This window comes from Dermacentor andersoni, chromosome 11 (genome assembly GCF_023375885.2).
Source record: "Dermacentor andersoni chromosome 11, qqDerAnde1_hic_scaffold, whole genome shotgun sequence".
NCBI classification, from domain to species: Eukaryota; Metazoa; Arthropoda; class Arachnida; order Ixodida; family Ixodidae; genus Dermacentor; species Dermacentor andersoni.
The window spans coordinates 88,708,218-88,733,480 of record NC_092824.1 but is presented as its reverse complement, the minus strand read 5'-3'; the positions used below and the strand labels follow the sequence as shown (position 1 = coordinate 88,733,480).

At 45.8% G+C, this 25,263-nt stretch overlaps 2 protein-coding genes across 10 annotated transcripts in view; one reads left to right on the top strand and one right to left on the bottom strand.

Moving 5' to 3' along the window:
* Positions 1–18,861, bottom strand: part of Stacl (SH3 and cysteine-rich domain-containing protein) — a 326,980-nt gene extending 308,119 nt beyond the window's left edge. For 2 of the 7 annotated variants that reach the window (XR_008609657.1, XM_055064400.1), the window contains exon 1: positions 17,523–18,861. The gene's annotated coding sequence lies outside the window, so the exon portion shown is untranslated. The remainder of the gene's footprint in view (positions 1–17,522) is intronic. The other 5 variants (XM_055064396.1, XM_055064398.1, XM_050167484.2 and 2 more) reach the window with 3 other exon arrangements.
* The window catches only part of LOC126518320 (uncharacterized), a 467,293-nt gene that overhangs the window by 247,047 nt on the left and 194,983 nt on the right, over positions 1–25,263 (top strand). The window lies entirely within an intron of this gene.

Below are 25,263 nucleotides of genomic sequence, written 5' to 3'. Positions count from 1 at the left end.
TTCGAAGAATCAGTGGCCTTGTTCGTTCAGAAGAAATGTGTTGGTAATCCTGAATTTGGTTTAGAATTATCCCTTTGCGATGTTCAATTGATCGTTAAACACTTCACTGATTGACAGAGTGGTTGACCTCTCTACTCATTTATAGATAGACAGATAGATAGATAGGACCGAATAGATGAACAAATAGTTGGAAATAGACAACGTGTATGTATGGGTGGACGCATTGATTGTTGGGATCGAAATAACGGAACGTTTCGCGAATGACGTTTAGGTGAGGCAAGATTGTACATAAATACCCTGGCTCTTGTCTCACTCCATATCGTCCTGTCTGTAGTGATCGAGGTAAAATTGTTGACGTGTTCCTGCTAGTTTAGAATCAAACCGTTTTCAAGTATTCGTTCTCAGCTGAGTTGTTGTACGAGTTACATTTTCGCCCGATGCCTGGCCATCGGGAGACGACATTCTAAGTGCGTATTCACAAAACTTTTTTTTTACGTAGGAGCATTTCATCGCTAGCCTGCGTTTCGTAGCCCATCACTCATTGTAACTACTGGTGCGATGACAAGAGCGATGAGTAGAGTTGGGCCGGGCAGTTAAAAAAACATTAAGGTCTGGGCTTTTGCTTGTCAAAACTACGAGATTATTAAGAGGCACGCTGTAGTGGGGGGAACTCGGGGATAATTTTGGCTACTCAGAATTCCTTAACGTGCACCCAATGCATGGTACACGAGCTTTTTTTCGCATTTCGCCTCCCCCATTGAAACGGGACCACCGCGTTCGGTATCGAATGCACGAGCTCGTGCTCAGCTGTGCAGCGCCTTCGACACTAAGCTACCATGGTGCGCAGCTGGTAGTTATAAGAGAACCTCTGCGCGTATGCTTGCACATCCCGTGCCTAAAATGTTTACTCTCCTGTTGTAATAGATACCCGAAAATACGTACGGTACTGTAGGCTGCATTGCTCTTCAGAACATCTAGCTTTTACAATCGAATGTCCCTAAAGAGGAGCCAGCCGGTTCTGTTGTCACCCCGCGTGCAAGGTCGAAAGAAGGGAGCGGTGTGGATCGATTTCGGGTCACCTGTTGTTTACGCCGCAAGAATGTGCCACGATCATTAGATGATGGCGGCATCTGTGCGCCGGGCATCAAGGAGGATGCGCTCATTAGCGGACCCTTCATTAATTAAGTGTCGCAAGGACAGATGAATGGGTCACCGTGAGAGGAGGACGCCATCAAGCGACAGCGGAGATGGTGAGGGAGTGCGTTCAGGATAGGCTTTGTGTTGCGCACAAAAGATCCGTGCACACCTTGTGAAAAAAAATTTAGTAAATAAAAGGCAGATTCCTTTTTGATTTTAAAAGCAAATTCGTAGATCGCGAAAGGTTCGCTTTTGACGGGAATTTTGGACCGACCTCGGGCTGATTAATATGAGCCAAGCTGATAGAACTCATCAATCAAGACACTGCCAATGGTGACAAAAGTTCTTTTGGATGTTTTGGGGAAAATTGATGGGGAGGCCTATAACAACGAAATGCTTTTTTTGTGTGTGTAATAAAAATATCCCGCCTGAGATCAGACATAATAAAAAAAATATCGCAAAAAAAAAACGTTAATGGAGGCGTAGCAAAGGCTTCATGTGAAGGGCAGGAAGTCAGCCCTGCAAGCGCTGAATGGTTGGTAACGTTTTGCTTATCTGCATCAAGGCAACTGTACAAAATTTGCAGCTGTAGGCTGCCCCTTCAGATTGCTGTTTTCATTATATGTCTTTTCATTATATTCATGTTTATGCTACCGATGACAACAGTTAAGCTTGCAGACTTTCACCGGTGTTTTGTGACGTTGCTCTCTGCCAAACACTCCTTGGCCCAAGTTGTAACGGTCGCGAAAACAAAGATCGGAGTTGCCGGCGCGGGCAGCGAGTGCGCGCTTCGACAGCAATTTTAAACCCTATGGAAGCATTAATTGGTCAGCAGCTGAGGTAAGCCACAGATATCTAGAGTATTGGTGGAAGAGAAGCAGGGAAGACATTGGTCGGAGCGAATCCGTTAATGCATATGTCTCTGTACTAGGTATGGGTTATGGAGGTTCTAAGACAGAGAGAAAAGATTAAGTAGATGTAGGCAGAATGGTAGAACAATAGACAAGTATAGCATATCCGATTAGCTCAAGCAAGCTAGGTGACTATCTGCCAATAAGTAATCCTCATCAAATCATCGCCATAGACAACATACAATTCCCCAGAGGATCCAGGACTCCCACGTGCTTTCGAAATCACTGCCGCGCCACTCTGCTGACGTAATTAGGCGTATCTGTATGTGTGCATTTTGCGTACGAACGTTGTGTTGTTCATGATCTGTGCCTGTGAAGCTGTGCCCCTGTAAACTTCACACTGATTGATCTAGCCAAGTGGTACTGCTTTGGGCAACCGTACTTGCGTAATAGGTTACAGTTTGTGTCTTTTGTATGTTTGTCTGTCTTTTCTGTTCACTTTGCAGAGAGGAGTAGCTAGCGAAACTAAAGGACAGCTACACCTACTTCGCCCTGCTCTACTAACGCACGCACGCACCCACACGCGCACATGCACGCAATGCACGCACACGCGCGCGCGCGATCACACAGTACGATCCCAGAAGTGTCCCGCGTAGTTTCGAAAGAGTCTGAACGTGCGAAACCCCTAAATGGTAGCCGTAAGGCCTTATCATTTATTCTTTCGAAGCAATCAGTATAGGCTGGAATGTCTAGTTCGGTGCCAAAGGTTTTGCAACGTACATGCGAGGCTATTGACCTTCTCACAAAGGAGAAGTAGAACTTCCTAAGACATTCTTACGTTCCTTGGCACTTTTGTGTTGCGCAATGAACACAACCCGAATAGAACTTTTGCGTAATGCAGCTTAACGAGTTTTAAGATCTTTCCGTTATTTTCGCGCCATTTCTGAAGCACCATTTCTAGGCACTAACGATAATCGATAGTTTTCCCTACATCTACTTTTGCCAAATATAGCGTGGAACAAACTGTCTAAACAAACTTCATGACGGATGACGTGGCCTGACATGATGAAACGCCCGGTCATTTCTCTTTCCTCGCGGCTGTTTTCTCCCATCGGCTGTGAAACAATGCTTCAGAATCCCGCAATTTCGCCTGACCGTTATGCAGCCGCTAATGGTGAACAATGGACCGACATTCCCCGCTCTTGCGTCGTTAGAGAGCGCGCTCAATAGTTCGATTCCTCCCCCCCTCGCTTTTTTTTTGCACAGGGGTGACGTCACACTTTATTGCTGTGGATATGCGAAATCGGAAAAGCGATCTCTGAATGCTGACGCAAGTGAGGCTTTTCTTTAGTGAAACGTGAAGAACATTTTTAATAGCTGATTGATGGAACAAACAGTATTCGTCAGACTGCCGTTAATGTAAGAGGTGTCAGGGATTGTGCCTGTCACTAGAAAGTCTTCTTTAATCGTTATTCCAATCAGTACAATCGGGATAGCCTTCGCGATGGCTTCACAGGTGTTGAGGGCCAACAGGCTTCGTAAATTATATTTTCCGCACGCTTCGCATTCAAATATACTTCACGTAAATGACATCTCACGTGGCCACTAACCAATCGGCGTCTTAATAACTTTAGCTGGTGAAAACGACCCTCCTTTTTCACTCAGCCAACTTGCGTCAGTTTATATCCTTTTACCAAAGAAATCAACGCATAAGGAAAACGCTTAGGCATGGCTAAATAGCTATTTTAACGTTGAGAGCTTATCACGGCTCAGTGGTCTTACAACATTGAACGCGAATCCGTAAATGAACTACAATCCGCAAACTATTTACATATGAACCGTCGAGCTCATTAGGTTGTTACATTCAAATTACCTCGAGGTGTGCTGAAAGGGCTAATCGGGCGTTTAGCTTTGATGAGTAGTGTATGCGCTTAGTTAAGTTCACCTAACGCGCGATGTATGAAAGGGTTCACAGACGTCGCACAAATACTTGATAGAAATTTACATTGGTAATCATATGATTGATAATGCTTACGAATCATCCACACGTAGGCAAGCGCGGACTCGTGTAGGCAACTTAAGCTGTGCCGAGTGCCAGTGTCGTAAATTACTAAAGGATTAATGAATTCTTTTCAGCGTCCTGAAGGCGCACTCAATGGAACATTGAGTTAAGCTGTAATAGATAATTGCGCTTTTACAAGTGACAAGTTACAGCTGCTACCATGAAGGAAATGTTTGTAAACCAGAAAAGATGCGATAACGAAACATGAGCGGCAAGGCCACGCTGTAGTTACCGCATCGGTTCGCCTTGACGTCATATACTCTCGCAGTTACTCAAGCGCAGTTAATTGTTTATCGGTAAATATGTAGTACGCTTAAAAAAACAACATACGAGAAGGCCCAGCCTAGGAAGACTTGATTACTTCTCGTGCATCGAAACGCCTTAACGGTGGATAAGTTTGGATGCGAATTCAAGCAAGGCACATTTGGGCTTAATTTTCTTTATTAATGAACTCTTTTTGGCCAAACGCGTGAACAGGAACTAATAAAGCATATTTCAAGGTGTACGTATATGGGGAAGCCGAGCTTCCATAGTAGCACACACGTTCGAAACATGGTGTTTATTCTACTAATGCCCAAACAGAGCTCCACGTCAACAATTGGAACAAATTATCGACGTTTATTTCTGGCCATGGCGAGTACCTATGTGAAATAAAAAAGAAAGACTAGAATTTTTTTTTCAATTATAACCTGAATATTGTAATAGTTACTTAATAAGCAATGTGCTTGCTTAACTATCCACGGCTGAAACTAGCATATCGACAACGAAACTACGGGCCTTGCAGTAAGCTTTCCGCGTTTCAGTCATCATGTTGAGGCATATAAAACCCCGCTTAGCATATGCGATACATTGGGAAATTCAGGGTTATCTGCGGCTCATGGGGCTTGGCGCCAGCTGTGTGCCGAGGGAACACTTACGGTGCCGCAAGAAATCAAGTGACGTCATATCCCGTGAAAAATGAAGTGACGTCACCTTTATTGATTCAGGCACGAACATGGTTTTCCCTCAATAATTGCTAGAGGGAACTCTCGCACTGTGATCGTTCATCCACCATGGGAACGATGCTTGGTGCATGGATTTTGTCTGATTTTCGTGCTTGTGGCTTCAGGCGTTCTTGTGGCTTTGTTTTATATGCGCTTTATCTGCTTTCATTAACCTACATTTGAAAACGAGCTATAGTTTTTTCTTTTTTTATTGCAGAAGGCAATAGGAATCTCTGAACACGCGTTATCGCTACTAATTGCGGCGTGTCTGCCTGGCGAGGTGGTTACACAGAAACGTGCTAAGCGTCTGAACGAGTTGGCTTGCCGGCGAGAAATTCTTAAAGGTGTTTCATGCCTCTTCTCGATGCATGCATGAGTGGTGCCACAATTTCAATATTGGGGTTCTGCGCTGAAGATTCTCTGTTCGAATTCTGCCACTGGATAATTTTATTCACGTTTTTTTTAAATTATACAGAACGCAGTACTTTGTTGAAAATGACCAGTTTGCAAAGTCGTGAAGCCGTTTCAAGGACCAAGTTTAGGCAAATCCATCTACTAATCGTCCTTCCCACGCTGACTTAACGACCCTGCTTGCAGCTCCCGTAGGGACTGGCACCATAGGTCCCGGTAGCAACTGAATTAAACTTGCTGTTTTGCAGAGAACATCGTTTATTAATGCGAAATCATTATATGTCCGATGAGGCAGAAAAGCCGCCGTTGTCTGCAACGAGTTGTACGAAAAATGTATGTGACGTCATCAGCGTCTTGCATGACGTCAGTAGTCATACAAAAGATACTAAATGCTATAACAACGTTGATTAGTTGTAATTATGGGTAATTAATCTGAATTAAGGTGAATTAGAGTGAAGTAAAGTGAATTAAAGTTAGAACAAGTTAGAGCAAGGGGACTTAATGTGGAGCAAAGGGAATGGGGGTGAATTTAAGTGGATTAGGGTTGGTGCAAATTAGAGCAAGGTGGATTGAAGCGGATTAAAGAGGATTAATGTTGGTGCAGATTAGAGTAAGGTGGAATAACATGGATGAAGGTAGGGTTGCGAAGGACATGTTACAATGTATGACGTCACGTATGATGGATGCGACCAGTTAATCGGCATGATTATTTAATTCATTGATTATCTTTAATTGTGTCATTATGATTTATAAAGACGTATTTTTTATATTGATGAAGTGAAAGACACTCGTCTTTTCTTTGCACCTCACACTTAAATAAGATTGATCATAATTTTTGTTTATTTTATGGGAACGAAATAATGATTGCCTTGTTTTCGCTATCTTTTCTTTTTTTTTGTCTTCACCAGTTTTGCATCTCTATCCCCTAGTCGCGCTTCACTTGCGGTTCCTAAACAGCCCTTGTGAATGTCGCTGACAATTGGGTATGGTCTAGTTTTCGCCCGAAGTTTCGCGACCGATTCGACCTTGCGCATTCTTCTAAAGCTCCAAAGAAATTTAATAGTGCTCCGTAGTGCGCATTTAAGTGCATGTCTTCATGTAGCCCTAGAAGACTTGTAATTTGGCACTTATTTGCTGGCTTTGCGCCAAACAATCGGGGCAATTCCGGTTGAACACCGGGGCAATTCCGGTTGAACACCGTGATATGTTCATTCGTAGATAGGCGTAGAGAAATGCATCGCGTGACAACTCAATCGAATATTGATCTGGAGCTGAAATAGCGGCTTCTAACTGAACCAACAAGCACGGGTGTTCGCTCTGTCACGGAAAAATAAGAAAGCTCCAGCGGTGTACCGCGAGTTTTACTCTCTCGTCCGTCAACTTCGTTACCTGCACGCCATTGAGCGATCGAAATCACTGCCTCGCGTTTTCCATTTCTCTTTGCAACCTGGGGTCTGGCAGGTCGCGGCGGTTTTGCGGTTGCTCCGTTGTGCCCGCGAAAGCCGATAAGCGTCGAGGCCGTGTGCGTCGACACTTCGATTATTGCCCAAAGGCTGACGCGAAACAACGCGCCCCCGTTCGGCGCGACAATATTTATGACTTACGAACGTATACGTTCGCTGCCCGAGCGTGCTTTCCGGTACTAGGGAGTCTCCGAACGGCTGCATATTTGGAGCATAAGACTTGCGCGGCAGACTTGATTTAAAAGATTAAATTATGGGGTTTTACGTGCCAGAACCACTTTCTGATTATGAGGCACGCCGTAGTGGAGGACTCCGGAAAGTTCGACCACCTGGGGTTCTTTGACGTGCACCTAAATCTAAGTACACGGGTGCTTTCACATTTCGCCCTCATCGAAATAGACTTGATTTGCGAGGAACACCATACGAAACGAGTCGGCAACTCTCTGCGTGCGTGTTTTTGATTGGTATACGCAGTTTATCGCTGAGCGCTCTTGTTTTGTTTTAGCGATTTTTTTTTCTCGTAGCACGTTTACCGTGACCACGTGACTTGGCGGCGCATAAGAAAATGAATCCTCGTTTCGAATAATAAAATCAGGACTTGGCGCGCCCTTCCTGGCGTATGTGTTCCATGTCCTCGTCTAGATTGCGTTGCAAAACTTCTTGAATGACTCGCCAACTAGCCCAAGCCAAGATCCTGCTCGACAGCGACCTCCTCGCCATGAATTGGAGGAACGCTAGTCGTTCGCGCCATGAGAAAGAACGTCAACTCTACGCTGCACAGAATGCCAGAGAAATAGGACGTCATCTATAGAAAACGACTGGGGTGAACTCCAGTCGACGGTTAGTTAATTCGTTAGTTAGTTCGCTTAGTTAATCATCATTGATAGTTTCTTCATCAAATTTCGTTCAAGACTACCAGCAGCACTGGGTTACATTAGGCGTTATAGTAAGCGGTATTTGCTAGACCACGCTAAAGTAATCTGAAAAGATGCAATAACCCTTTAACTCGTGATTTACGTAACTAGAGTGCTTACGGAGGAGTAATCGCAGGAGTGTGCATTTGAAGGAGTGTGAGTAAATGTATGCCATTCGCCTTTTTAACGCAAGCTTCATGTGGAACTTGCATACGACTAGACACGGCAAACGCAATCAGGTGACAGTTTTTTCGCTGCTGTGTTTCCATGCGAAAGTACGCGTAATGAAGGCTGATTTGTGAGGATGTCTACATGGGCCAGAAATACTATGAAACAAGGTGGTCGACCGGCTAACGCAATTACCGGTTCTATTTCTTTCGACAACACACGTAGGTGTACTATATCGGCTTTCGTATTGTGAAAACGTGGCAAGGAGGTTTGTAGAAATGTCTTCTGACAAATAAAATGGTATAGAAACTGATTTTCGCCAGCGTAATCAGCCTTTAAGATATCTCGTTTTTGTCTCTGCTCTGGAAATCAGCATAATAAATTATGGACAAAGAATAAGCAGTTGTTTCGATAAGTTCATGCATGAATAATAACGACTTCTGTTGATGGCAGCTGCAAGGCGTAACGCAGTACGGATCTCAATACCCAAGCCTTCAAAAATGAAGCCTCTCAATGCTATAATGAATCAGCCAACCGACGCTTCGGTGACAGAATAAATAAATGAATAAGATTATCAATTAGTAAATGTAAGTGTTGATCAGTGGCTCAACAGGCAGTAGGTAAATGAGCTAACAAATTACGTAGTCGATCGACAGTTCTGCGCTCTCTTCTACAGCTATTGTCTTATGCTCAACACGAAAGAAAAATAAATTTAAAACACTGCATGAAAGCAATTATCAAAAAGAACTGGACATTAAGTTTTATTGGCCTGTCGCTGTAGATGTAATCCTGCACGCACGAATATAAAAAGACAAGCTATCAAGGCCAGCAGTCAATGGTTCTGAGTTATATTTACTTTTTCTAAATGATTGCGCAGTAGTGTAAAATGGGACTATTACGCCATCCTTCCGTTTTTCACGGATTCCGTTCTTCTTACGTTATCCTTTCTCTTACTCTGCTTCTTGCGGTACAGCTTGCCAGTATTCATTAACGCAAATCAAGCGAGCCTACGTACAATTCAAAGCGATGGGGCTATGGCGCTCAGGATTTGTCTAGGTCTTCCTCGAAGTGCGTCAACTGTTACAACCACCAGAGACCACCTCATCAGGACCCACATCTCAGTTGAAGCTCTAAGAATACACGTAAGGCACCTTGCCCCTACTGCTTGCCACCACATAGCTTCTCTACCTGCGGAGTTACCACGTGCCTCGTTCTGCTGAACGGTACCCGCACATGGTGAGGCCATACCATCTTGCTTCACACCTGCCGCGAGACCTTCAACTCCTCCTTGGTGTCTCATTCAACCAAACATCGACCTGACAACACCTGGCGTCCGGAAAAAAAAGCAGATATGTCATCACCAGCTCTTAAACAGCTTACGTTACTCCTACTAAACAAGATGTACCGGTATTACACTCACATATACACCGACGGCTCCGTCCGGACAAAAAGCTCGACCGCAGCTGTTGCCATTCCAGCAAAAGCCACCACTATCAAGTAAAAAAACATCTCAATTGACAACGTCGACGTCAGCAGAACTGGCCGCGCTTCGAGTCGCACTACACTCTATTGATTACGAACCAGCACCCAAATGGTTGATGTTCTGCGACTCGAAGATGGCACTACAGTGCTTATTGTCAGCCCTACGGCGCGGTCCGCATGAACAGCTGGTACTTGAAATCACAGAAGCCATACGCCACCTGACTGAGCAAGGACATGAAATAATTTTGCAGTGGCTACCAAGCCACTGTGGTATCGTCGGCAGCGAACGTACCTATCAAGCTGCTCGTTCAACATGCAGAAGACAACTGCCTGTCGAGCCCACTGTCTAGGACAGATGCTGCAAGGATGATCCGCCTACTTGCACGCCAATGCACTACATCAGAATGGAATGAACCACATTTAAGCACGCCCGTTCATACACCCTGAATCGAACCTTAAGCCTCCGACTTCTACCAAGGCTTCCCCGAAGAGTCGCGACCCTTTTGTGTAGGCTGCGGCTGGGCATCGTGATTACCAATGCCTACGCCTTACGCAAGGGGATGGCCGACAGCGCAGCATGTAGCGATTGCGGCGACGCGGAAACGATGGTCATGTTCTTTGCGAGTGCCCGCAGTGCAGTGTGCAGAGGCAATCGCTTTCCGTTGGGCTGAACCAGTTGGACGAGCAGCCTGTCACAAGATATAATTCTGAAACATCGACGCGACTTAACATCGCATCAGAAGGCCGTGCAAGCGCTACTATGGCTGGAACGCCTTTTTCGTTAACAGTTTCCTTTCTTTTTCTTTTTTTTTTGTTGTTCTTTTTTCTCTTCTCGCTATTTCTCGTCTTTACAACCCTCATATCCCCACCCCAGTGCAGGGTAGCAAAACGGAAACTCGTCTCTGGTTAACCTCCCTGCCTTTGCTCTCTCTCTCATCTCCCTCAGTCATAGGCAGCGCTTTTCCTCCGGCGTTTTCCAACTGTGCCAAAATCTGCGGAAGCTTCATGCTATTAAAAATGCATAAATGGCTAACGTTCGCAGCCAGGTTTGGTTTGGTGCTCGCATTCTTGTTATTTAAGTCGTTTCCATGTGCCGTAGAAATTCCGACTCTCAGAAGGGCATACTCTGTCGTTGCAGTAGACTCTTGCCCAAGAAAATGGAAGGAAAAGAAATAAACAAATAGATAGAGAATAAGGGGAAGAGAGAAGGAAAGAAAGGAGCTCAACCAGCGTGCGCCTGGCACGATAACGACGCAACCTTTCTGTGCTTCATGCACAATGCAGGCCCAGTGCGCTTTGGAAAAAAGATCGAGCGCAAGATACAGAAAGTGTGGAGAACTGAGCGGCAGGCTGGGAAATGAGGAGGGCGGGATAATGAAAGCAGGAACGTTTGTTCATTCTCATTATATCACCCGTCTGCGGCCCGCCGTGTTAAACAGTAAGAAATCAGCAGCTGCCATAGCAACAAGCACCAATTTTCTCGCTGTTTATTTCATGCTCGCATCATCGCCACCTTATTTCTCTCACAATACACGACGCTGAAACAGGGAGGTTAAAAAAGGTGGCGCCCGATTGACTGTTCTATACGTGGCAGAGAGGAAAGAAGAATAGAAACAAAGAAGAAAGAGTCGCTGTGCATACTTCTGCGAAGGAACATTCACTGGCGAAGAGTACAGTGGTTGAGTGCAATTGCCTTCGAAAAGTGCTGCGGTGATATAGTGGTTACGCACGTGCCCAAGTACTTGAACTAAAGTCTCACGTTCTTTTCTTCCGAGAGCGGTCTTTCACCTAAGCAGCTAAAAAAAAGAAGAAAGTCTTGTTGTCCGTAGAAGGGAGGACAATAGTACAGAAAGTGCTCTATAATTTTGTCACGCCCGTAAGGTCTGCATGCAGCGCTGTCTGCCATTCTGATGTGAAGAAACCATTGTGTGTGTCATTTTTACCACAATGTTTCTCACCCGATCACTGAAGCTGGGCATAATTGTGATCGATAGCTTTACTGTTGTGAGATGACCCGGTGAACGTCGAATGCAGCTGTGGACACACCTTAGTGGCAGTATAGTCAAGGTCTCCGCTTTGAGGCCGACAATTACGGCACCCGAAGCAAAAGTTGCCCTCAGCCCTCTCTGTCCAAACGCCTTTTCCTGCGTCAATACTTAGCAAGCATAAAAATGACACTCATTTTTACTAGGCTGCAGTCGCGAGGCATTTCTGACACACCAGACTACACATTGGCTAAAATTGTATTGACGTTGCTGAATTGAAATGTTCGTTTAGAGTTCGGTGCACCGTTGCTTTTCTTACTGCGCGTGGGCAGTTTTAATGCTCTTAGGTGATTTCTTTTTGATATATCTATGATAAAAGGAGTAGCCTGCGCTAATTAAAGGCGACGTCTCCTAAACACCATGTAATAAAAATAAAACATGCGCGAGCAGTCATGGTCTTCGCTGTCATCGTAGACTTTTCTCCCCGATTTTCCTGCCTCGTTTTGCACGCTTCCGGACTGAATGTGAGCGAGCGCATTGAGAGTCATTCTTACGTAGGGTAAATAGTGCACATTTGTCATACTCATGCGGGCGACATAACTGTGCTGTGTTACCAACCGAAAAAGAAATGAAAAAAAAAAGAAGGAATTGCTCTCTTTTATTTCTTCAGACAGGCCTGTGGTGCTTACCTAAACACTTGGTTAGACGTGCTAGATAGCGGAGGAATTTTTTCTTTCCTTGATATTTCTCCATCTGTACTGCGATATTTGAATACCTACATATACATTGAACTATTTGGCAGCGAGTGAATGCGCGAAGTGCAGTCGTAGTCCTCTACGCATTCACCCGCGGTTCAGGCGTCATCCACGCTGACTCCGACGGTGTCCCTCCTCCTCTGTTATGCTGCACAGCTCTTCCCACTTAGGCCATTGAGCCTGATTTGTGTTTAAAAACTTCCTCCTTCCTTCCTTCCTTCCTTCCTTCCTTCATTCATTCATTCATTCATTCATTCATTCATTCATTCATTCATTCATTCATTCATTCATTCTATGCTTCGAAATGAGCATAAAGGAGAGCCGAACTGGTTTAGACGTGCTCACTTGCTATACCGGACGCCTGGTCTGTCGATACCTACAAGTGAAAAGAACAAATAAATGCTGCTCTGAAGCCTTCCCCTGGCGTGATCACGACGTCACTTTTTCTCCCATTCCTGCCTATAGGCCTGCGCTTCGCCGCGGAGCGCGCCAGGCTTTTGTGGCCGACGTTGCCTGCTTCTGCGTTCGGTGCCGCAGGAGAGTGCGGCAGAGGGGTTTAGGGAGAGGCTGGGAGCTAGACAGCGAGTTCGGGACGAGCGTGCGGGATTGCGTCGGCGAGATCGGCCGTGCGTGCAAGGCTCCCTAGGGTGCCGTGACCGGCACCTTTTTTTTTTCTTTCTCCGGACTCGGTCGTGGCCGCACGCTCGTACCCCGCCACGCGCGCTCGCTCGCTCGAGCAGCTGCACGCGCAAGCCACGGACAACAAACGTGCTACGTGCGCGCGGTGACGCGTCACTGAGCGAAGGAAGGATCACCGCCGCGGCGGGCACGCTTTCGCCATTAATCCCTCCGCAACATGGTCTGATTGTCTTGCCCATCTCTTGTTTTATCTGGCACGAACCCAGGGTATGTCTAAGGCAAAACAAAAGTTAACGTCTGGAAGACTCGTCTTTGCCTAAGCAACCTCGGCAGTCTTGGTCTGTCGCTACTGTGGGAGTCAGGCTAACCGCGCGCATTAGCTGTGATCAGGTGAGGTATGTTTTAACTTCGAAGTGTCTCGCAATGACGGATGAACGTTTCTGATTACGGACGACCTATTTTGTTTTTAAAAAAAGTGATATAATCTCGTAGTTTTGGCGTGCTGGTTTTATATTGCTGTGCTATCAGCTTGCGTTACTCACGATTGCATAGACGTAAGATAAAGGTTAGACCAAGTCGATGTTGGTGTACAGAAAGGCAGACGTGGCATTTCTTGATTTGTCTTTCTCGATAGTGGCCCGTCAGCATTGTGCATCAGACCAGTGACACGCATTAGCGCGAGTGTGTGTGTGTGTGTGGGGGGGGGGGGGGGGGGGGGGGTATACGGTCGTAATTATAGGCCACTTTGTTTACTTTGTCACGTTATCTCTAGTAATACCAGCTAAACGTTCCCAGCTAACGTGTCCTGGAAGGCAAAGTATTCTCAATAAAGGTTACGCAAACTAAATATCAATCGGTCTTTTTCGAGTTGTTTAGGTTAGGCTGTGTAGGTTTGTTACGTGCTGCACTGAACTGCGCTTCTTGGCGTTTTTTTGTGTGTATTGCCATGCCTCAGTGCCACTTTCCTTTGCTGGTAAGGATGTTGCGGGAATTACTTGTGGCTGTAGCGGCGGCATTACAATGGAGGCAGAATGAACAAAATAATAGAAAAAAGACCTAACTTGTCTATCTAGATCGGTTTGCATGTTAGAGAACTTCACGTCATTGATAATAAATCCAAAACGCCCCACCCCCCAACCCTAGGCGCTGAAACAAAGCTATAAGTTTAACGTCGCCTGTGAAAAAACAAACAAAAGAAAAACATTGTCAAGGCTGACTCAAAAATTGAGAAAAAAAATAACAAGGAGAGACAGAACAATATGCTGCTACTAGAAAAACCTCTTAAAAAGAAAGAAATGCCAGTAAAATCTACGAAGGGAAAATATATGCCTCGTAGTATCTGGAAACGGAGGGGCGACGGATTTGGTCAGTTGGTATTTAATGACGTTTTCTTGACATTAGCTCAACTCATAATGAAATACATAAATAAAGGAGAAGAGAAGAAAACAGGTGGCAGCGGATTGCTAAATTTTACGGTCTGGCGCTAATTTAACGTTTCTGCTTGTTCTTCCTTTTTTTCTTCCTTAACTCATTCCGACTTGGGCGAATGCCAGGAAATATATCCGGAAGCGCCTAAGACCGATATGGCGCGCATAAAGAAAGAAGAAGAAAAGTGGTGTAGAAGGGCTAAGTGTAATGACGGATGCTGGCTGCTCAAGGATAGTCAAGGACGTCATCTCTTTGGAGAATACGGCGGAAACGAAGTAAAAGCAATTGAAAAAAAGAAAAGAAAAGCCGGTGGAGAACGAGAGAGGGTGAACAAAGTAACAGGGGAACTGCCATAAGCGAGAGGCATGCGCGTAACAGCTACAAAAAGGCAAACTACAATCAAACCAAGATGAAAAAAAAAAATAAATAGCCAAGAGAAAACGCGGTTTGGCACAGGGGCCTGCCTGGGGCGTCTCGAGCTCGACAGCTCCATCTTCCCGAAAAAGAATCGCAGCACGCTGGACATCTATAGTGGACGATCACGCGCGAGGTCTTCTGTTAGAGTGGACGACGTAGCAGTCCCGCGTGGAACCTGACAGCGCAAGGCCCTGCGGGACGCGGTTATTGCTTGGACGCCGTGGCTAGAAGGCTAGGTGGCGCGAGTGCAGCGATGACGTAAAAGAGAAATTCCGGGGACGGAGCGGAAGGATGATGCAAGGAGGAAGCTTTGGAGGAACGGCAGTGCCATTTAGGAACTTCCGACTGGCTATCCCGTGCCCAGAGGACGAGTGTAAGGTTTAGGAAAGAAATGGATAGACAAATGGGAGGAAGGCAACTTAGGCGCGAGAAGCCACCATGTCATGTAGCGTAGCTTTAAAAAACCGGAATTACAGGTTACACTAACGGAACGGTATGTGCTCTTATCAGCGTGATCAGGAACCGTATTTTGAGAAGATTTGTTTTAGAATTCATGTTTTATTGATTTCTTATCCGCAATCCCGCTGTGCGGCTGATCTCAGTGAACTCGGCGAACTAGTTCCGGAAAGCTAGTGACAAAGCGTAAAGCGATAAAAAGAAAAGTGTGCTGAGTCAATGGTACTGTATATCTCTGTGTATTACCTACTAAATAAGATAGTGATAATAACACCCCAGCGTAGAAGACGCTCGCGCCAAAGATATATCGCTAAAAAGTAAGGAAAAATAACAAGTAAACATATTCAACAAATCTCTAATATATTTGATGTTCCCCAAGCTTCCTTCAGCGTAGGTTGTCGCAACGATCAGTTCCGTGAACTGAGACCCTTCTACGGGCGCCTCACCGCTGCGCTACATAGAAGTGTACAGCAAATAGCCAGACATCATCGCCCCTGAGAAACAGTCATACCGACCGCATCAGTTTCGTCGCTTTGTCGGCTCTTTATTGTCCCTCTGTGCGGTAACGGGCGTCTTGTTCGGTGGGAAATGCGTCCTGCTGAAAGCCAGCTTTTAAACGGTGACCGCGCGCGACACATTCGGCTCAGACACAAGCGTGGTCATCGGGCTGATCAAAGCGGACGCCCTACAACAGAGAACGCGCGCACCCAGATACCGGCCACGTGGTCGCAGAATGACGCATGGGATAGTTCACAAAGGGAAAATTTACCGCCCACTTGCATTTATATTGGAACGTTACAAAAAGGAAGATATCGGTCCCCTGAAAAGCCACTGTGAAAATTAAAATGAGATTTTTTCAGTGGTGAACTTGTCCTGGTCATATGACCGCAACTGGTGACGAAATCGTCATACTTGGGCAGTCACACGACCACTTGTGCGGTGGCTAGCCGATGGAAGCGAAAGGAGGAATTAATCGATAACTCGTGGGATTAAATAACGGATGATGGATTAAACGATAGAATGAATAACTGAGGTCTGCCGCAAATCTCCAAAACAAATTGGTGGGTCTTTGCGAAAGTCTCTTGCTTGGACTCAATCCATGCCGCGGGACGCGTAATGACCCGATAGTACGCTAATCTGGCAGATTAGTACGTTAAGTTAAACCGCTTTAGGCAACAGGTCCACCTTAGTCAACAGGTTCACACCCGTGTGGTTTCTTGCCACTGCAAAGGGTGCTTCACCAATTGCAGGCTATGTCGGCGGGCAAGCACACAACTCGGGCGCACGTTGATCTTCCAATCAGTAAAGATGGGAACAAAGAACGAACCGAGTGAGGATGCATTTAGCGATGCAGTAAAAGGTAAGCAGAGAACCAAACGTAGCATTTCAAATGCGCTATACGCGGGCTAAAAGTTACACAACAATCTAACTTTGACACAACACCAACCTCTGGCCCAGTAGCATTTGCACCATAAGCAAAAGGTATTATCCTGTAAAGCGTGGTTTGCTGCTTGCATGTCGTCTGTGTGGGATAACACGCAATTCCAACGCACAGTGGCGTCGAAACCGGCCGCTAACGCAAGCGAACTTGGACAAAATGCACTGAGTGTCACAATACAAAAATAAGTGCAAATACATGGGAAGGATAGAAATTCGGCCTCCTCGTTAGCACGACATACTGCAAATGAAGTGCAAAAAGCAGGGACAGACGGAAGGTTACAACACATGTGCATGTGTTATACCCTGCGTCTGTCCTTTATTCTTGCGCTTCACTTGCGATAATAGGAACACGCAATAGCAGCGCAATTCCATAGCCAGTGTGCTACTTCGGTTGGTGTTTGCGTAACAGGTACGTCTAATGGCGGAGCACATTGAGAAAAGCTAAGAAAATTTTATTTCTCGTATTCAGCGCGTTGCTGAGACAGGCGTAAAAAAATAAAAGCAAGCCAGGCGAAAGAAAAACGTACAATGTAAATTCATATCAATAAGGCATTTTCAAGTCTAGTAGCTACGGAATATGTATAGCCCGCATCCCAGCCTTGCCTAATTGCGCTGCCGGCATGATGCACTCAGGACATTCCGTGTCACGCTGGCACACAAAACTTCACGGCAAAAGTCGTTAACTGCAGTAAACTCCACGTAAGCAAACCGTGGCTAAAAGTGTCCACGTAACAGGTGCTTCTTGGCTCGGGGCACTTTCATGAGGCGAGCTGTGAAATTTTTTCATTGTTATCTTTGTGGCAGAAACGGAAGGAGCCCAAAAAGAAAGCAAATATCACGAAGAAGAGAGACTTTATACACGCTCATTTCAAGTCTCGGAAGCCTCACAGTTGTTGCGCGGACAAGCGTCGTGAATAAACAATGCTCTTACCGGTCGATGCGAGCGTAGTAGCCTCAGGGCCACCGGATGGTCGATTCGCAGTTCCCAACCTCGTCAGCGCCGAGCAGGTGCCTTCCAGGGACGCCGGTTATGACGTCGTGCGAAACAGCGGGGGAAGAAATTGAAAACTCGCGCACCACCACCCACGTCGAGGCACAAACGCGGCGCTCTCAAGTGGTCGTCGCAATTCTCCGGAATCACAAATTCACTTACGGTCAGCGCGCGAACAACCGAAGCACTTGGCACTCTCGGTTCCGCACGAAGATCGCAATCTCACGGCAGGTAGAGTGCGTAATGCATGCTGCGGGTTTCGAGAGCCACCGGTGTTGATAGCACAGACAAGCGCCGTTCAGTCACGGCGTCTACTTGATCTGTCTAACCAGACGACAAATCCGGGCTGTTGTCGGTTTGGTCCTTGACAGTGAAGCCAGGTGGTGGAAGTCAAGCGAAGGAGAGCGTCGTGTGCTCCATCGTCGGCGACACAGGAAAAGTAAAACGAAACGCTTCGACGCAGAGCAGCGAAGTTACCAGCTTATATTAAAATAGGGATGATGATTTCGTCTTGGTCGTGCGATGTCGTCTGCTGCCGTAGAGCACGCGTCTCGACACTTCCCGAAAGTCTGCAGTGCCAACGAAAGAAAATGCGAGCTCGGTGAAATCCAGATCAACTAGGAGTCTCGCAGCTAGTTGTTTCCAGTGCGCGAGTGGTCGGCGCCTACAAAACAGTTGGAAAGCTACGTTCGAGGTCCCGAACTGTCACATTCACTCAAGCGCGCTACGAAACCCAGTTTATACGAATGCAAGACCCACTACACGCCGTTGTTGTTACGAATGGCACAGAAAGCGTGCGGCTCGGGCAGGGCGTTCTTAAAAAAAAAAGCTATAAAAGAAATTAAGCTCTACGATAGCAGCGGAAGAGTGCTGCCGCGGGCCTTGAACGGAACTTAAAAAGAAAACTAAAAACTTGGAGGCGCCCGACACCGTTCGCCAGACGGGGCGCTGGAGCTAGATTGGCGTCGAAACTCGGAGCGCGCGGTCTTCGGCTCCAGCCACGCGCCGCTGGCGGCGCCACTGGCTGAGGCCGGAAGTAAAAGTGGCCGTGACGTCAGTTCTGGTTTAGGATTCGACGTCGCACACGAACGGAGCAGACGACGGCTTTCGAGCACCGAGCGCGCGTTGTCTGCACCCGCTTAGGTAGGGTAAAAAAAAAAAATAACATAGACTAATAAAGAGTTGCGCCAATTGTTTTGCCCCCCTTGTCTTTGTGGCCACGGCAACGGTGAATCGATTCGTTTCTTCATTTTTCCTTTCGGGCATTTTTTTTTTGCGCACGCCACCTTCGTTACTTATATTTTAGGTTAGCCCGCGCATCAAATAGCGACATGACGATGGCTTCACTGCGAGGCTGTCGAGAGAGAATAATGATTCGCCTTGTATAAATCCTTGTGCGTGTAACGTCAATGTGGGAATCCATCTACTTATGGCTGAACTTGGCCGGTTCTGGTTACACTCGATGTTTGCGGCCATTGTTCCGTCAGTAGCAATTCCCTGAGCGAACACCGCCTACAAAGTACGAGACAAGCAGGAGAAAAGAACGGATTTGCCGGGAAATCTTAAAATCAACTCGTAAGATTTGCCGAAAGAAGCCTTCTAATACTTTTTACGCAAGATGTGGAAAGCTGTCTCGCGCAGGCATATCGTCGCGAATCTATTAAAGAGAAAGATAAGTGCTTAGTGCACTGAAAGTATCAAGAAGCGAACACCCAAGGGAAACGAAAGGAAGCTGCGTTCACCGTTGTAATCGTCTTAGTCATCATCATTAGTATCATCATTGTTATAATCATAACTTATGGCCACCTCAAGGAGAGAAAGCCAGTGACAACAATCTCCAAGTAAGAAGAGAAAAGGCCGGGAGTTTAAAAATGCAGCGAGAGACGGACAATTTTTATGGGGAGAAAAGCAGTGAGATCGGTTGGAAGAGTTATGTCACTAGCTTGACACTCTGCAAAGGTGAAAAGCCGAAGGAAAATTCGAGATAGAGATGACAAATGATGATAATAGTGTACACTGAACTATGCGCACGCGTGCTCTTTTCATACATGTCCTGCGCACACCACGTTACAATGCACACGCGCCCGTCATCCGCGGTGAAACAGAGCGTATAGATTCGACCACTATGTGTTAAAGATGCAGACAGCTTTGTCGTCGCTGGCAGTTCACAATGACTGTTGTTCCACTGCTCCAGTGCAGTCTGCAAATTGGGCCTAAGCGGACGTCATGGAAGGCTGCGGAAAATTGTGACTGCCGGTGTTCTTCATGATGTGCGCCCAAGCACGGCGCGTGGGCGTTCTTGCATTTCTCTTGCATCCTCCATCCTGGACTGCGTTTGCCTTCCCTTGACATTTATTGCGTTGCTGTAGTAGACCACTGGTTATCTGATCCGCGCGACACATGAATTGCCCGGCTGTAACTCACTTTGCGTTAACCTCGACTAAACTATCTGCTACACTTTTTTTCCGTGTGATTCCTTATGACCTATTCCTATCGCCTAATGCCACGCCTGATATTACCGTTCTCTAGAGCACTGCAGCAGCCACAGTAGATCAGGAGTTATGGCGTTCTGCTACTGAGCTCGAGGTCTTGGGTTCGATCCTGGTCGTGGAGGCAGCATGCCAACAGGAGGTGAAATGCAAAGGCGCTCGCGTACTTAGATTTAGGTCTACGTTAAATAACCCCCGGTGCTGAAACCCCCGACGTTGTGAGTCCCCCACAACGTCGGGCCTCACATTCAGGCTGTCGTTTTGGTACGGAAATCCCCAGAGTTTCCGTTTAATTTGTTATCTGAATTTTTTAAACTCATTGTGTGTTCCTTATCTCCTAATGTTTCTTCGTCATCCTCCAAGTAATATCAGCGCTAGAATTGGGACATTTTTGCTATTTAATTATTAATAATTCTTGAAAGCATTTTGGTTAGTTGCATTTAAAAGGCCTTTTCTAGATTGGACGGTATCGTACCGCGTCGTTTTGCTTGTTTAAGCAGGTCGAACAAGCTGCGATTATAATGCGCCGCAGTATACAGCGTGAGAGAAAGTTACGTGACCTACTTTTAGGTCATGTGATGTTGTGTGCGTGGCCAAGCGAGAAAGGATTACCGAGGTAATTTACACGAGTCGCTTCCGGGGTTGACCGTAAAGTCCACCCAGGTCACGTTATTTGCCTGGATGCGCGGAGATGCATGCAGACCTGGCTGGCGGCGACCACTATGTAAAGCGAAAAGCAAATCGACAGAACAAGCTATAAAAGAACAGCAAGCGCCAAAAAAGCGTGAAATGAGGCTGGTTGAAAGTTCTTCGTTTTGAACAAGATTACGTCGAAACGACGCGCTGACGCGACAGTAGCGAGAAACAAGTTTTACGAGCGCCATGCTGTTGTTCGCGCTCGCGCTTTAAATTGGGACGGCGCGATCAGATAAGGTCTTAGCCGGACACAAAAAAAAAAGAAACAAGGGGAAAGAAAAAAAATACAGAGTCAGGCGCTGTGTACACTGTTGTGCTCGCCAAGATATTACGCGACAAGAGAGAAAACTGACGAAAAGTTTGATATTGTAAACATGTCATGTACATTATAAAACACTTCTGACCGGACCTTGTTGTATGTTCGAATAATATGTGTAAAGTGTTTTTATTATAGTTGGAAGGGAGGTTGTTGGATGTTTGCACACGATGTCAGTATGTGGTCATGTAGCTAGTAGAGTTCCTTCATGGTTTATTTCCACAATGGGGCCGTATTCTGTAGCGGTTCCTTTGGGAACCGGTTCCCTTTGGCTGTTACGTCTGGATTACGTCACTCGGAGAAAGAGTGGAACGGGGCGGCGTGAGGGGAACCAATCAACGAGCGGCGGTCTGCCGGAAGATCACGTCATCATTTTTGTTTGTACTTAGGGGACGGTATAGCAATTGAAGGATGTTGCTGGTTTGATAAAAAAACATTGCTTTGTATAGAACACTTGCAAATATATTTTCAGTAATAAATGTGAGCTTGCCGCGCAGACCGCTACTGGGAGTTGTAATTTTATTTGTGTTGTTTTCTTATTTAGTCGCTAGGTGGTGTGCCATACGTTATGCAAACAAGTTGCCTCGCTTTGTTTACGTTTTGGACTTGCCAGTTTGCGCGCCGAATCCGAAACTGGGTCCTCATGTTTGAGCGAGGCAGCGCGATATACTCGTGTCATTTGTTGAAGAGCACCCCTACCTTGCGAAGGCGTCGTGTGTGCTGGGTCAACAGCTGACGGCGGCGCGCAAGGAGGAGCTCTGGCAGCAAGTGACTGCCTTGCTGAACGCTGAGGGCCCGGCAGTGAAAACTGCAGCCCAATGGCGCGGCGTGTGGAAGAAAGATGTGTATAACGCCCGCCGTGATGCAGCCGCCTTGCACGCCGAAAGCAGGTAAGCACACTCGTTGATGGAGCTTTTGCGCACCATATTCTAACAAACGTGTTAATCACAGAGGAACCGGAGGAGGCAGCCTGCCCGGACCGCGAGGGCGCGTCCTCTCCCTAGTTGGAAGGGCGAGCGCCATCGGAGTCTGCCCGCCGTTCTTCGAGCCCGACGAAGAGGTGAACATCAGCGCATGAGTTTCAATAGGTCAACGCCAAGTCGACGCGCTGTCGCGATTTATGGCAACACACACGCTTTTAATTTTTCAACTTTGCCCCGTGCGGTCCGTTTATGGAACGCACTACCAGATACCATTGCATGCCAATATAAACACACTGCATTTCGCAATCTGCTAAACGATCAATATGCCGTTTCAACCGTCTAAACACGTCATGTCTTTTGTAATTTTCTTGCATTTTTTCTACAAGTTAAAGAATTTCAGTGGTCCCAATTTCTTTACAATACTTACCACTGTATAACATGCAAAAACGTTTACAATGTTATTATGCTATTATGTTGTTGTTTACCATTTATTGTTATTGCTCTACATATTGTATTTGCTAATGTAATAATTTTCCATGTTCTGTGCGTACTCCTTTCATTATGCTGATGTTTATTTCTTTCCCGATTCCATACTAATATGTTACCGTATTTCCCCATTTACACTATACCTTCTCGAAGGCCTGTAAGGTACATGTAAATAAATAAATAAATATTTACAATGTTTGCAGATGACTGTATAGTATATAGGGTCATCAACAGCGAATCTGACCAACAAGCACTACAACACGATTTGGATTTGATTGCCATATGGTGTGAAAAATGTCACTGAATGAGAAAAAGAGTGTCCACGTCACCTTTACCGGGAAGAGCTCATACGACAGCAATCGTAACACTTAAATAATGCTACTCTTGAACAAGTGTAGATGTATTTTTTTCTGCTGATGTAAGGTGGAACAGACACGTTACTCATGTTAGGAACAAGGCTGTCGGAGCATTAGATTTTTTGAAACGTAACTTTAGTAGCTTGCCACAGAAACTTAGGGAGCAACTGTATTTCACACATGTGCGCAGTACACTGGAGTATGCGTGTGTTTGCTGGGATCCATATGCTACAGAACTTGTAGATAAACTAGAAAAAGTGCAGAACAGGGCAGTTCGGTTTGTCCTTGGCAATTATGACAGGATGCTTAACATGACAGAAAGCAAAAAAGCATTAAATTGGCATCTTCTTGAACACCGTCGCCGAAATCTCAGATTAAAATTTCTTCATAACATATACCACTCTAATACGGGGATAGCCAGGTAATTGTATTTTCAGCCGCCCACATATGTTTCTAAAAGGCGAGATCACAAATTAAAAATATGTGAGATTCCTTTTGACCCTCTATTGCATGAATTATGAAAGTCATTTTTTCAGCTTTCATTATTGATTGAATGAACAAACACGACTGTAATAATAAAGATAAAGCTTTGAGCCAAATATGGCACACCATGAAGATGGCTGAGCGCTCTTGCTGCCATGGGCGGAAAACAAAGCTTCACGGACGGTGGCCTTTTAATGTGATGTGGGGAATGAAATGAAACAGTTGTTTGCTGCGTTCAGACACAGATGAATGTTTCACTTCCTCTATCTTACCAACGACTTGTTTGTGCAAGGTGGCCGCTTACATCTTTGTTTCTTCTCGTCAAATTCTGGCCAGTGGCTGACTTGGTCAGATCGGTCGTCTTTGGGTGGCATTGCGGCTGCTGGTCCCTGTGCTTTTTTGACTTGAACATGGAATTCGATGTCCTGACTAGAAGTCCTTCCTGGTCGCTAGTTGGGTAGGCACTTGTTATGCGAGGTAAGGCATTCTGCAATTTCTGCTTTTAATTGAGCCAGCGGTAGTACTTGTCTCCTCCTAAGCTGCTCCTGCACCCTCCTGTACAATACCCATGCTGTTACTACCGATAAGTCTAGCATAGGCGTAAAAATTCGAAAGTGCCATTTCTTCGACATCTGATATGTATGCAGTAAAGTCCAAACAGAGTCCAGCAGGTCGACACCACCCATGTGCCTGTTATGGACCTTTACTACGCTGGGGCAATCAATTTCGTGAAACACCTTGGCGGAGGTAAACCAGCGCTGAGTCTTTTGGACTGGATCTCTCCCAACAAAGCTCGACAGAAATGTCACGGCGCGGTTATCGTATCAACGCACACACGATAACTCTACGTCATCTATCGCGCTTGTGAGTGCCTCTGAAGCACCACTTCCTTTACATTTCAGTTCCTTTTCACTTTTCAGGCAGCTGTTTGGCAGACAATTCGCCCTCACCGTACCGATCGTCAAAATTACATCTTGTGATAGAGTGACCTGCAGCTTCGGGCTATTGAACAGATGGCAGCACGTTATCATATTTTGTATTTCAAGTTCATACTGTGCACACACCGATTTCGGTTTCTCTGCTGTAGTTGCAGGCAAAATTGAGAAAACTAGTAACTGCCTTGAATTGGCGAGGCCAAAAAATATGCCACAATAATTTTTCTATGTTTCTGCGGTCGAACTTTTCAGAGAAAAAAAAAAACCACTTGCTCGTGTTTGCCCCCTCCGAGTTTCACGTCGCATCCCAAAATCTACTTCACCTCTGTTTTGTGTATCACTCAAGAGATGGCAGCACTTGCCCATAATAAGTGCGCATAACTACGAGATTTACTCTGACGGTATCACATTCTCAACTGGGAATCTCACACACACAAAAAAGAATGGTAACCAGTATGTGCCAAATATGGGACGCCATGCAATAGAGGGTTAAAAGCGACGCTTTCCGCTACTCTTTCTATGTTCGTACTACAAGAGACTGGAATACTCTACCACCTGACACTGTCTGTATTTGTTCAAATGATGATTTCTTCCATGCTTTATGAATGTAATTTTGAGTGTTCATTTATATGAGTTGTACCCTCCCTGCTGTAATGCCTGAATGACGAAGCAGGTACCCAATGAATAAAAAAATGAAGAAATGTTTCACTGTCATGATTTTGTTTATATTCTAGCACCTTGTTAAGCAGCAATTACGAGCATTATGTGAAATCATGCGTGCAAGAAATGCAATGTTGAAGCAACTCTTGAGTTTAAACAAAGCAGTAGTAAGCATGAGTGTCTGCTATTTAAAGAAATCCTGCTCCAATAAGTGCTTGACATGTCTCGTTTGTTGCTATACGTTTCAATATGTGCTATACAGATTGCTGAACGACATTTCAGTTGCTGTGTAACTCATGCTGTTCTTGCGTGTCACACATGAACAGACATCTACAGC